Raw genomic sequence first — 12,840 nt, forward strand, 5'->3', positions numbered from 1 at the left:
TTCTTTTTTTTTTGGAGATACAGTCTTGCTCTGTCGCCCAGGTGGTGTGATCTTGGCTCACTGCAACCCAGAGCAGTGGGTGTGATCTTGGCTCATTGCAGCCTCCGCCTTCCAGGTTCAAGCAATTCTGCCTCAGCCTCCTGAGTAGCAGGGATTAGCACCATCAGGCCCAGCAAATTTTTGTATTTTTAGTAGAGAGTTCATCATGTTGTCCAGGTTGGTCTCGAACTCCTGACTTCAAGTGATCTGCCCATCTCAGCCTCCCAAACTGCTGAGATTACAGGCAGGAGCCACCACACCTGGCTCAGTATTTGTTTTATTTTTGTTATATTTATTTATTTAGAGACAGGGTCTTGCTCTGTTGCTCAGGCTGGAGTGCTGTGGCAGGAACACAGCTCACTGCAGCCTCCACTACCTCAACTCAAGTGATCCTCCCACCTCAGCTGAGACTACAGGTGTGCACCACCACACCTGGCTAACTTTTTCGTTTTACCATGTTGGCCAGGTTTGTCTCGAACTCTTGGGCTCCGCTGTCCTCCTACCTTAGCCTCCCAAAGTGCTAGGATTATAGGCATGAGCCACTGTGCCTAGCTGGTGTTCAGTATTTGAATCCATATTTCCTGTAGCCGCAACCAAAGTTCCTCTGTTAGGTCTCACTTCGACTTTAATAATTGTGTTCAGGCTGGGCACACTGGCTCAAGCCTGTAATCTCAGCACTTTGGGAGGCCGAGGTGGGTGGATCACCTGAGGTCAGGTGTTTGAGACCAGCCTGTCCAACATGGCGAAACCCTGTCTCTACTAAAAATACAAAACATTCTCTGGGTGTAGTGGTGGGCACCTGTAATCCCAGCTACTTGGGAGGCTGAGGCAGGAGAATTGCTTGAACCTGGGAGGCAGAGGTTGCAGCGAGCGGAGATCACGTCATTGCACTCCAGCCTGGGCTACAGAGCGAGACTCTGTCTCAATAAATAAATAAATAAATAATTGTGTTCGGAGTCAGCATCATTCTTCCTGAAGTTCACCACTCCTTTGCCAAGAACACTCCCTGAAACACTGACAAGCAGGACTTTGAATAGTGGGATATGGTTGGTAACAACTCATTCATTCAACAAACATTGAGCACCTATTTTGTGCTTGCCTCTAAATGAAGAGCTGGTTGTATTATTTATTTTTTTAGGTGACAGGGCTTTCACTATATCGCCCAGGTTCGTCTCAAACTCCTGGGCTCAAGAGATCCTCATCCTCTCAAGTGGTTGAATATACAGGCTCCAGCGACCATGCCTGGCTGAATGAAGAGCTTTGAGATTTTGAAGAAACAGGAACCATGAAATTTGCTTTGCAACTGTTTACAACCTTTAAGGAAGACTGAAAAGGCATTCCTGAAGCATGTGAGAAGCAGTCTGTGTGACCTGATGACTCAGAGCTGCTTAGAATTTAGATTGGGACAGATATGAGCTTAGGCTTCACTCTGCCACATATTTAACTTCTCTAAGTCTTAGTTTTCTTTTTTTTTTCTTTTGTCTTTTTTTTTTTTTTTTTTTTTGAGATGGAGTCTCGCTCTGTCACCCAGGCTGGAGCACAGTGGCACGATCTTGGTTCACTGCAAGCTCTGCCTCCCGGGTTCACGCCATCCTCCTGCTTCAGCCACCCGAATAGCTGGGACTACAGGCGCACACCGCCATGCCTGACTAAATTTTTGTATTTTTAGTAGAGACGGGGTTTCATCGTGTTAGCCAGGATGGTCTTGGTCTCCTGACCTTGTGATCCACCTGCCTCGGCCTCCCAAAGTGTTGGGATTACAGGCGTGAGGCATTGCGCCTGGCCTCTAAGTCTTAATTTTCTTATCTCTAATGTAGAGTTGTCAGGCTAGTGCATGTAATAAGCACTCATGAAAGACTGACTATTATCTTGCAAAAAATTGGAAGAGATCATATGAGGTACAAGGACCTTCCATCTGCACTGGGCTGTACAGTGAATGCTGTGGTTACTGTTGAAGCATTGGTAAATCACATGAATCCAATGGTAAAACCACACCCTAAGGTCAGACTCAGTGGCTCACACCTGTAATTCCAGCTCTTTAGGAAACCAAGGCAAGAGGATTGCTTGAGCTCAGGAGTTCGAGACCAGTCTAGGCAACGTGTTTCTATAAAAAGTTAAAAAATTAGCTTGGTGTGGTGGTGTGCACTTCTCGTACCAGCTACTCAGGAGGGTAAGGTGGGAGGATCCCTTGAGCCCAGGTGGTCGAGGCTGCAGTGAGCCAGATCACACTATTGCATTCCAGCCTGGATGACAGTGTGAGGCCCTGTCTTAAAAAAGACAAAAACAAACCAAAAAAACCCACACCCTAGTGGGTAAGGGGCAGCAGAGGTCCCACCCAAGAGTGAAATCATTTTTGGTGTCAGTAGTCCGAGAGAGTAATATACCCTCAGGCCAGAAACTAGAGGTGAGTGATGGCTCACGCCTATAATCCCAGCACCTTGGGAGGCTGAGGCAGGTGGATTGCTTGACCTCAGGAATTCGAGACCAGCCTGGGCAACACAGCAAGACCCCATCTCTAAAAAAAAAAATTCAAAAATTAGTTGGGCATGGTGGCATGTACCTGTAGTCCCAGCTACTATGGAGGTTGAGGTGGGAGGATCCAGTTGAGCCTGAGAGGTCAAAGCTGCAGTGAATTGTGATTGTGCCAAGACCCTGTCTCTAAAATAAAATTAAATTTAAAAACTAGAGCTGAAAGGACAGATTCTAGGTTAACTGGTAGTAGTTGTTCATTCATTCATCTGTATAATAAGTACTTTTTTGAGCACCTACTCTGTGCTGTGCATGGAATGAACAAGTGTCTTTATTTGACTTGAACACAGACCATAGAAGTAACTAACAGTGGAACTGGGAGGGGCACTCTCCATGGGACCTAAAGACCTAGGAGCCTGTGATATGATACCTGTCAGTGTGAAAGGGCTGGAGTTTGCTATCTGAGCCAGACCTACACTCCAGGACAGGTCTCGCTGGGATGGGATCAAAATTGCTGCTGGGTCAGCCAAACTATTTTTGTACTTCTGCTTTTCACATATATTTATGTCTTCCCTAGATATATAGCTGTCTTTTTTTGTTTGCTTGTTTTTCTGAGACAGAGTCTTGCTCTGTCACTCAGGCTGGAGTGCAGTGGTGCGATCTCGGCTCACTGCAACATCCACCTCGGGTTCAAACAATTCTCCTGCCTCAGATTCCCAAGTAGCTAGGATTACAGGCACCCGCCACCATGCCCGGCTAATTTTTTTGTATTTTTAATAGAGATGGGGTTTGGTAGAGACAGGGTTTCACCGTGTTATCCAGGATGGTCTCCATCTCCTGACCTCATGATCTGCCCGCCTCGGCCTCCCAAAGTGCTGGGATTACAGGCAAAAGCCACTGCGCCCTGGCCACTGGAGAACCCTTTTCTACCAAAAAAAATAGAAAAAAAAATTATATATATATATATATATATATATATATATATATATATATTTGTAAAGACGGAGTCTCTCTATGTTGCCCAGGCTGGTCTTGAACTCCTGGCCTCAAGGGATCCTCTTGTCTCAGCTTCTTAAAATGATGGGGTTACAGGCATGAGCCACTGTACCAGGCCTTAGCTAACTCTTTTTCAAGTGCTATACAAAGGGGACAGAGGAACGTGATTGTGGCCACCTAGTATGCCCCTATTGGCCACTGCAGTGAGGCCTAGGTGTTTGAAGAGAGGCACCTAGGGTAGTGGCTCTCAGGCACACCCTAGGGGCATTTTGGAAATTTGTGGGGCATCTTTAATAGAGACAATGATTAGGCGGCACTTTGAGAATTTAGTGGATGGAGCCCAGGAAAGGTAGACGTTCTGCAACATGTAGTATATTCATGCACAAGGAAGAATTCACTCATTTCACCTGACTTACAAATATAAAATCAAATATAAATCAGTAGGACTTTATTATAAAATATTGCAGAAAGGTTTCACAAGAATTTTTTGTAGAAAAAGCCCAATCAGGGCCGGGCATGGTGGTTCATGCCTGTAATCTCAGGACTTTGGGAGGCCGAGGCGAGTGGATCACCTGAGGTCAGGAGTTTGAGACAAGCCCGGCCAACATGGTGAAACCCGGTCTTGACTAAAAATACAAAAATCAGCCAGACATGGTGGTGTGCGTCTGTAATCCCAGCTACTAGGGAGGCTGAGGCAGGAGAATTGCTTGAACCTGGGAGGCGGGGTTTGCAGTGAGCCAAGATCATGCCACTGCACTCCAGCCTGGGTGAAAGAGCAAGACTCCGTCGAAAGAAAGAGAGGAAGGGAGGGAGAGAGGGAAAGAAAGAAAAAAGAGAAGAGAGGGGAGGGGAGGGAAGAGGAGAAAAGAAGGCAGGAAGGCAGGAAGGAAGGAAGGAGTCCAGTCGAGATCGTTAAATTTGTTGTAATTTTGTCTTTGGCACAATAAACATTAGTCCTTATTAAAACTAACTTTACTTAGAAAATGAAATAGAAAATCCTCAAGGACAAATCATATTGTACAGGAAATATGAAATGTGAAATGATATCCACCTTGGAAATTTTTTTTTTTTTTTTTTTAACAGAGTGTTACTCTGTTTCCCAGGCTGGAGTGCAGTGGCACAATCTTGGGTCACTGCAACCTCCGAGTCCTGGGTTCAAGTGATTCTCATACCTCAGCTTCCTGAGTAGCTGGGATTACAGGTGTGTACCACCACAATCAGCTAATTTTTGTATTTTCATTTCAGATGGGATTTTGCCATGTTGGCCATGAACACCTGTCCTCAAGCTATCCACTGCCTCAGCCTCCCAAAGTGCTGGGCTTATAGGCATGAGCTACCGTGCCCAGCCACCCTGGAAAAATTTTACAAAATGAAGTATAAAAAGAAGAAAAGAGGGGCGGGCACGGTGCCTTGTGCCTGTAATCCCAGAACTCTGCAAAGCCGAGGCAGGAGATCCTCTGGGTTTAGGAGTTTGAGACCAACCTGCGCAACACAGCAAGACCCTATCTCTACAAAAAATACAGACATTAGGCTGGGCGTGGTGGCTCACGCCTGTAATCCCAGCACTTTGGGAGGCTGAGGCCAGCAGATCACGAGGTCAGGAGATGGAGACCATCCTGGCTAACACGGTGAAACCCCGTCTCTACTAAAAATATAAAAAATTAGCCAGGCGTGGTGGCAGGCGCCTGTAGTCCCAGCTACTCAGGAGGCTGAGGCAGGAGAATGGCGTGAACCCGGGAGGCGGAGCTTGCAGTGAGCCGAGATCATGCCACTGCACTCCAGCCTGGGCGACAGAACAAGACTCCGTCTCAAAAAAAAAAAAATATTTTGCTCAGTACCTGGCCAAAAAAGAAGCAGCTCACTCCCTGTACACAGAAAGAGAAAGGAGATGGTTGAACTTCTAAACTCACTAAAGCAGGAGAGGCAAATGTGGAATGTGCTCAGGAAATATCTGTGAGATGAATGAATTTGAGGGAAGTAAGGTCCTAGATAATTACCTGCCCTACCCAGAACAAATCCTGTGCAACGTTTCCTTGAAAAGCAGGAAGTCAGGCTGGGCGCTGTGGCTCACACCTGTAATCCCAGCCCTTTGGGAGGCCAAAGTGCGCGAATCACCTGAGGTCAGGAGTTTGAGACCAGCCTGGCTAACATGGTGAAACCCCGTCTCTACTAAAAATACAAAAATTAGCCAGGCGTGGTGGTGCGTGCCTGTAGTCCCAACTACTTGGGAGGCTGAGGCAGGAGAATTGCTTGAACCCGGGAGGCAGAGGTTGCAGTGAGCTGAGGTCGTCCACTGCACTCCAGACTGGGTGACAGAGTGAGACATCATCTCAAAAAAAAAAAAAAAAAAAAAAAAAGAGAAAAGCAGGAAGTCTGGAAGGGGTGGCTACTGACATAGTGAGGCAACTAGTTCAGTTCTACAACTTGACAGCTACCCCTGTGCCAGGCTGTCTACAAGGATATTTAGAATGAGTAAGACACTCCTTCAAGGAACTCCAGGAACAGAGGCCTGACATGTTGCAATGTTTAGTGTCAAGCAGTGTACTAGAGACACATTATCACACTCAAACCTCACAACAGTTCAATGAGGTAGGAGTTATCACTCCCCTTTTACAGATGAAATAGAGGCTTAGAGTGATTGATTTATTGAAGGTCAAACAGCCAGTAAATGGTGTAGCCAGGATTCCAACCTTGCCGTCTCACTAAGACTGTATAAAAACAGATACGAACAACAGACAAATAGTTGCCAGGCACCTCCCAAGTTGCCAGGCACTGCGTTTACCTCACTGACCCCTTTGAGGTTGTAGCATTGCCTCCATTTTCTAGGCGAGGAAATAGGCTGAGAGCTGGGGTTAGTCTGGTCATGACTGTGTGTGCCACTCCCACCAAATCTCATTTGATGTGGTTCATGAGGCAAACGGCATGGACAACTTCCTTCTCATGTCCATTGAGCATATGGCTTTTTACAACACTTTCTGGTTTCTGAACTACTTTACAAACCTCCCTGTCCTGTGAGGAAGGAAGAACAATTATTACAATCTGCATCTAGAAGCCAATTGCCCTTTAGAGATATGGCTGCAATTGCCTCACTGCCTGTGTCATGTGACTCTCCCATGCCTTAATGAGTAAATGAGGGTGATGCAGGGGAACCACGCTGACCACTCCCCTCCCTCCAGTCCTGCCACCCCACTGCCAGTGTCCCACCCTCCTTGCGCCCTACACTTCACTGGCTAATAACCCCCCTCACTTTTTCCAGTGTGAAGCCATCCTGGATAATTCCCCACCCACGAATGATCCCTCCTCATTTCAGAGAGCTCTCCATGAACATCTGTTACCGTTTCTGTCTTTATCTGTAAATATCTATGTGCCTGACTTCCATGCCTCATGCACCTCTATAGGGCAAAGACTGTGTCTTAAACATCACGGTAGCCTCAGCATGTTGTGCAATGAAGGTTTTTTGTTTTTGTTTTTTGTTTTCTTTTTTTTTGGTATTAGCTTTATTTGTATCATTTTGAAATTTTTATCAAAAAAGCAGTGTGCCTGCTGTGGTTCCCATCCTCTGGGATTTAGGAACCTTTACCCGATTCTCCATCCAAATCTGTCTTCTGTGTTCTAGGCTCTTCCTAAAGTTGTCATTCACATATACCCTCCAGAATTTTATAGGGTGTATAATCTATAACAACTCGGAGGAAGCCAATTGCCCTTTAGAAGTATGGCTGCAATTGCCTCACTTCCTGTGTCATGTGATGCTCCCAGTCATCACATGACCCATCCACGTCAGGAAACCGGAATTACTTGCAGGGCTAACCTAGCGCCTATAGCTAAGGCAGGTACCTGCATCCTTGTTTTTGTTTAGTGGATCCTCTATCCTTCAGAGACTCTGGAACCCCCGTGCTCTTCTCCTCATCTAGTGACCCTGAGGTGATGGAGTTTTCAAGTCCTTCCAGAGAGGTAAGAGAGAGAGCTCCCAATCAGCATTGTCACAGTGCTTCTGGAATCCTAGCACTGGAATTCAATGAATGACAGACTCTCTTTGAATCCAGGGCCATCATGGCTCTTTGAGCAAGGCACAGATGGAGGGAGGGGTCGAAGTCGAAATGGGTGGGAAGAGTGGTGGGGAGCATCCTGATTTGGGGTGGGCAGAGAGTTGTCATCAGAAGGGTTGCAGGGAGAGCTGCACCCAGGTGTCTGTGGGCCTTGTCCTAATGAACGTGGGAGACAAGGCCATGGGCACCCAAAGGCAGCTAAGCCCTGCCTGGGAGAGTAGTTGAGGGGCGGAGAGGGGCTTGCTTTTCAGCCACTCCTCATTCTGTCCTCAGGAATGTCCCAAGCCTTCAGGTAGAGTAAGCATCATGGCTGGCAGCCTCACAGGATTGCTTCTACTTCAGGCAGTGTCGTGGGCATCAGGTGAGTGAGTCAAGGCAGTGGGGAGGTAGCACAGAGGCTCCCTTCTGCCTCATAGTCCTTTGGTAGCCTTCCAGTAAGCTGGTGGTAGACTTTTAGTAGGTGCTCAATAAATCCTTTTGAGTGACTGAGACCAACTTTGGGGTGAGGACTTTTGAAACCGTCTTCAGTCTCTCCGAGCAGCTGTGTCCGTTCTCCATATCCTCGTCAGACCTCACCTCTGCTTGTGCTCCCTCCCTCCCAGGTGGTGCCCCTGCATCCCTAAAAGCTTCAGCTACAGCTCAGTTGTCTATGTCTGCAATGCCACATACTGTGACTCTTGACCCCCCGACCTTTCCTGCCCTAGGTACCTTCAGCCACTATGAGAGCAGAAGCAGTGGGCGTCGGATGGAGCTGAGTACGGGACCATCCAGGCTAATTGCACCGGCACAGGTAAACATTACACCCTTCACCCCCCGGGGCCAGGCTGGGTCCTCCTAGAGGTAAATGGTGTCAGTGATCACCATGGAGTTTCTCCCCTGGGCACTGATACCCTTATTCCCTGTGGATGTCCTCAGGCCTGCTACTGATCCTGCAGCTAGAAGTTCCAGAAAGTGAAGGGATTTGGAGGGGCCGTGACAGATGCAGCTGCCCTCAACATCCTTGCCCTGTCACCCCCTGCCCAGAATTTGCTACTTAAATCATACTTCTCTGAAGAAGATGAGGAGGAAGGGGACAAGATGACATAGAGCCATTGACACTTTTCTTTGCCCATTCTTCAGACCCTGACTTCTGCCCATCCTTGACATTTGGTTCCTGTCTTAATGCCCAGTGAAATAAGATTTCTGTGCCAATCATCTGCTAACTGCTTATGGACTCAGGCTCAGAAAGGCCTGTGCTTCACCCTGGTGCCAGCTTCCACAGGTTCCAACCCAGGAGCCCAAGTTCCCTTTGGCCCTGACTCAGACACTATTAGGACTGGCAAGTGATAAGCAGAGTCCCATACTCTCCTATTGACTCAGACTACCATATCTTGATCATCCTTTTCTATAGGAATCGGATATAACATCATCCGGGTACCCATGGCCAGCTGTGACTTCTCCATCCGCACCTACACCTATGCAGACACCCCTGATGATTTCCAGTTGCACGACTTCAGCCTCCCAGAGGAAGATACCAAGCTCAAGGTAGGCATTCTAGCTTTCTCAGGCCCTGATGGCCCTGATGTCTGGAGGTTGAGAAGCTGTAGGGTAGGTCTGCTTGTGGAGACATTTTGTCCCCTGCTGTTTTGTCCCGGGGGTGGGAGGGTGGGGGGTGATGGCTGAACCGGATGCACTGGTTGGGCTAGTATGTGTTCCAAATCTGGGTGCTTCTCTCTTCACTGCCTTTGTCTCTAGATACCCTGATTCACCGAGCCCTGCAGTTGGCCCAGCGTCCCGTTTCACTCCTTGCCAGCCCCTGGACATCACCCACTCAGCTCAAGACCAGTGGAGCGGTGAATGGGAAGGGGTAACTCAAGGGACAGCCCAGAGGTATCTACCACCAGACCTGGGCCAGATACTTTGTGAAGTAAGGGATCAGCAAGGATGTGGGATCAGGACTGGCCTCCCCTTTGGCCACGCTGATCTGTGTCCCAACCCTCAACCTGGTTCCACTTCCAGATCTGCCTGTCCTCAGCTCACCTTTCTACCTTCTGTGCCTTTCAGACTTGGATCTGTCAGTCTTGCCCACTCCATCAGGCTTCCTGTTCTCTCGGTCTGGTCCACTTTCTTGGCCAGATCATTCATGACCTTTCTCTTGCCAGGTTCCTGGATGCCTATGCTGAGCACAAGTTACAGTTCTGGGCAGTGACAGCTGAAAATGAGCCTTCTGCTGGGCTGTTGAGTGGATACCCCTTCCAATGCCTGGGCTTCTTCCGTGAACATCAGTGAGACTTCATTGCCCGTGACCTAGGTCCTACCCTCGCCAACAGTACTCACCACAATGTCTTCCTATTCATGCTGGATGACCAACGCTTGCTGCTGGCCCACTGGGCAAAAGTGGTAAGGCCCAGGCCTCCATGGCGCTCCAGTGACCTTCAAATCCAGCATCCAAATGACTGGCTCCCAAACTTAGAGGGATTTCTCTACCCAACTATGGATCCTAGAGCACCTTTCCTCTGGACCTCCAGGGTGCCATGGATCCCCACACTTCTGACTTTAAACCTCTCTAGGCTGGGGGTGGTAGCTCATGCCTATGATCCCAGCACTTTGAGAACCCAAAGTGGGTGGATCACTTGAACCTAAGGAGTTCAAGATGAGCCTGGGAAACATGGTGATACTCCATCTCTCCAAAAAAAAAAAAAAAAAGAAAAGAAAAGTTAGCCGGGTGTGGTGATGGCACGCCTATAGTCCCAACTATTCTGGAGGCTACGGCGGGAGGTTTAGTTGAGCCTAGAATTTGAGGCTGCAGTGAGCTATGATTGTGCCACTGTACTCTAGCCTGTGTGACAGAGTGAGACCCTGTCTCAAAAACAAAAGCAAAAAATCCCTCCCAAAACCTCTCTAGTTGCATTCTTCCCACCACCCAATTCAGGATTCCTACAAGAGTAACTAGAAGTTCCAGAAGCCTGTGGGCAGGGTCCAGGGTCAGTTGCTCTTCCTTTGCAGGTACTGACAGACCCAGAAGCAGCTAAGTATGTTCATGGCATTGCTGTACATTGGTACCTGGACTTTCTTGCTCCAGCCAAAGCCACCCTAGGGGAGACACACCGCCTGTTCCCCAACACCATGCTCTTTGCCTCAGAGGCCTGTGTAGGCTCCAAGTTCTGGGAGCAGAGTGTGCGGCTAGGCTCCTGGGACCGAGGGATGCAGTACAGCCACAGCATCATCACGGTAAGCCACCCCAGTCTCCCTTCCTGCAAAGCAGACTGCAGACCCCTTACTAGTCTCACCAAAGACTGACAGAAGCCCTTCCTGTCCAGCTTTCCCCAGCTAGCCTGCCCTTTTGGGCAACTCTGGGACAATTCCCTGTCTTGCCTTTCCTTCACAGGTCTGCACACCTCATTGCCCCTTTTGCAACTACTGAGGCACTTGCAGCTGCCTCAGACTTCTCAGCTCCCCTTGAGATGCCTGGATCTTCACACCCCCAATTCCTTAGCTACTAAGGAATGTGCCCCTCACAGGGCTGAGCTACCCACAGCCGCCTCTCCCTCATGTGACCCTTACCTACACTCTCTGGGGACCCCCAGTGTTGAGCCTTTGTCTCTTTGCCTTTGTCCTTACCCTAGAACCTCCTGTACCATGTGGTTGGCTGGACCGACTGGAACCTTGCCCTGAACCCTGAAGGAGGACCCAATTGGGTGCGTAACTTTGTCGACAGTCCCATCATTGTAGACATCACCAAGGACACGTTTTACAAACAGCCCATGTTCTACCACCTTGACCACTTCAGGTGAGTGGAGGGCGGGCACCCCCATTCCATACCAGGCCTATCATCTCCTACATCGGATGGCTTACATCACTCTACACCATGAGGGAGCAGGAAGGTGTTTAGGGTGGAACCTCGGGAGAGGCACACCCATCCCCTTTTGCACCATGGAGGCAGGAAGTGACCAGGTAGCAACAGACAACCCCAAAGCCGGAGGCTGGACTGCGATGCAGAAAAGCAGGGTCAGTGCCCAGCAGCATGGCTCCAGGCCTAGAGAGCCAGGGCAGAGCTTCTGCAGGAGTTATGGGGTGGGTATGTGGGTGGGTGACTTCTTAGATGACGGTTTCATGGGAGGTATCCCGAGGGACTCTGACCATCTGTTCCCACATTCAGCAAGTTCATTCCTGAGGGCTCCCAGAGAGTGGGGCTGGTTGCCAGTCAGAAGAACGACCTGGGCCGGGCGCGGTGGCTCAGGCTTGTAATCCCAGCACTTTGGGAAGCCAAGGCAGGCGGATCACGAGGTCAGGAGATCAAGACCACGGTGAAACCCCGTCTCTACTAAAAATACAAAAAATTAGCCGGGTGTGGTGGCGGGCGCCCGTAGTCCCAGCTACTCTGGAGGTTGAGGCAGGAGAATGGCGTGACCCCCGTAGGTGGAGCTTGCAGTGAGCCGAGATCGCGCCACTGCACTCCATCCTGGGTGACAGAGACAGACTCCGTCTCAAAAAAAAAAAGAACGACCTGGACACAGTGGCACTGATGCATCCTGATGGCTCTGCTGTTGTAGTCGTGCTAAACCGGTGAGGGCAATGGTGAGGTCTGGAAAGTGGGCTGAAGACAGGGTCGGGGGGCCTTGGCAGGATCACACTCTCAGCTTCTCCTCCCTGCTCCCTAGCTCCTCTAAGGATGTTCCTCTTACCATCAAGGATCCTGCTGTGGGATTCCTGGAGACAATCTCACCTGGCTACTCCATTCACACCTACCTGTGGCGTCGCCAGTGTTGGAGCAGATACTCAAGGAGGCACTGGGCTCGGCCTGGGCATTAAAGGGACAGAGTCAGCTCACACACTGTCTGTGGCTAAAGAGGGCACAGTAGGGCCAGGGTGAGCTTACAGCGACATAAGTCCAGGGGCAGTGGTTTGGGTGACTCACCTTCCCCTCTAGGTGGTGCCAGGGGCTGGAGGCCCCTAGAAAAAGATCAGTAATCCCCAGTGTCCCCCCAGCCCCCATGCTTATGTGAATGTGCGCTGTGTGCTGCTTGCTTTGGAAACTGGGCCTGGGCCCAGGCCTAGGGTGAGCTCACTGTCTGTACAAACACAAGATGAGGGGTGGGGGTAAGGAAAAGAAGAGACTAGGAAAGCTGGGCCCAAAACTGGAGACTGTTTGTCTTTCCTGGAGATGCAGAACTGACCCCGTGGAGCAGCACTGTCAGCATCAGGGCGGAAGCCTTAAAGCAGCAGTGGGTGTGCCCAGGCACCCAGATGGTTCCTGTGGCACCAGCCAGGAAAAATGGCAGCTCTTAAAGGAGAAAATGTTTGAACCCAG

At 49.5% G+C, this 12,840-nt stretch overlaps 1 protein-coding gene and 1 pseudogene across 2 annotated transcripts in view; both read left to right on the top strand.

Annotated features, from left to right (window-relative positions):
- Positions 1-12,756, top strand: part of GBA (glucosylceramidase beta) — a 28,549-nt gene extending 15,793 nt beyond the window's left edge. Inside the window, exon 12 of the transcript XR_004032643.1 lies at positions 12,700-12,756. The gene's annotated coding sequence lies outside the window, so the exon portion shown is untranslated. The remainder of the gene's footprint in view (positions 1-12,699) is intronic.
- Positions 7,380-12,839, top strand: LOC100593727 (annotated as a pseudogene). Its single transcript, XR_004032644.1, has 12 exons — positions 7,380-7,455; positions 7,824-7,915; positions 8,153-8,390; positions 8,490-8,605; positions 8,939-9,078; positions 9,285-9,456; positions 9,692-9,929; positions 10,536-10,760; positions 11,156-11,319; positions 11,689-11,735; positions 12,026-12,095; positions 12,191-12,839. The product of XR_004032644.1 is annotated as a lysosomal acid glucosylceramidase-like (transcript).
- Position 12,840: the final 1 nt, after the last annotated feature.

This window comes from Nomascus leucogenys, chromosome 12 (assembly GCF_006542625.1).
Source record: "Nomascus leucogenys isolate Asia chromosome 12, Asia_NLE_v1, whole genome shotgun sequence".
In the NCBI taxonomy this organism is placed as follows: domain Eukaryota; kingdom Metazoa; phylum Chordata; class Mammalia; order Primates; family Hylobatidae; genus Nomascus; species Nomascus leucogenys.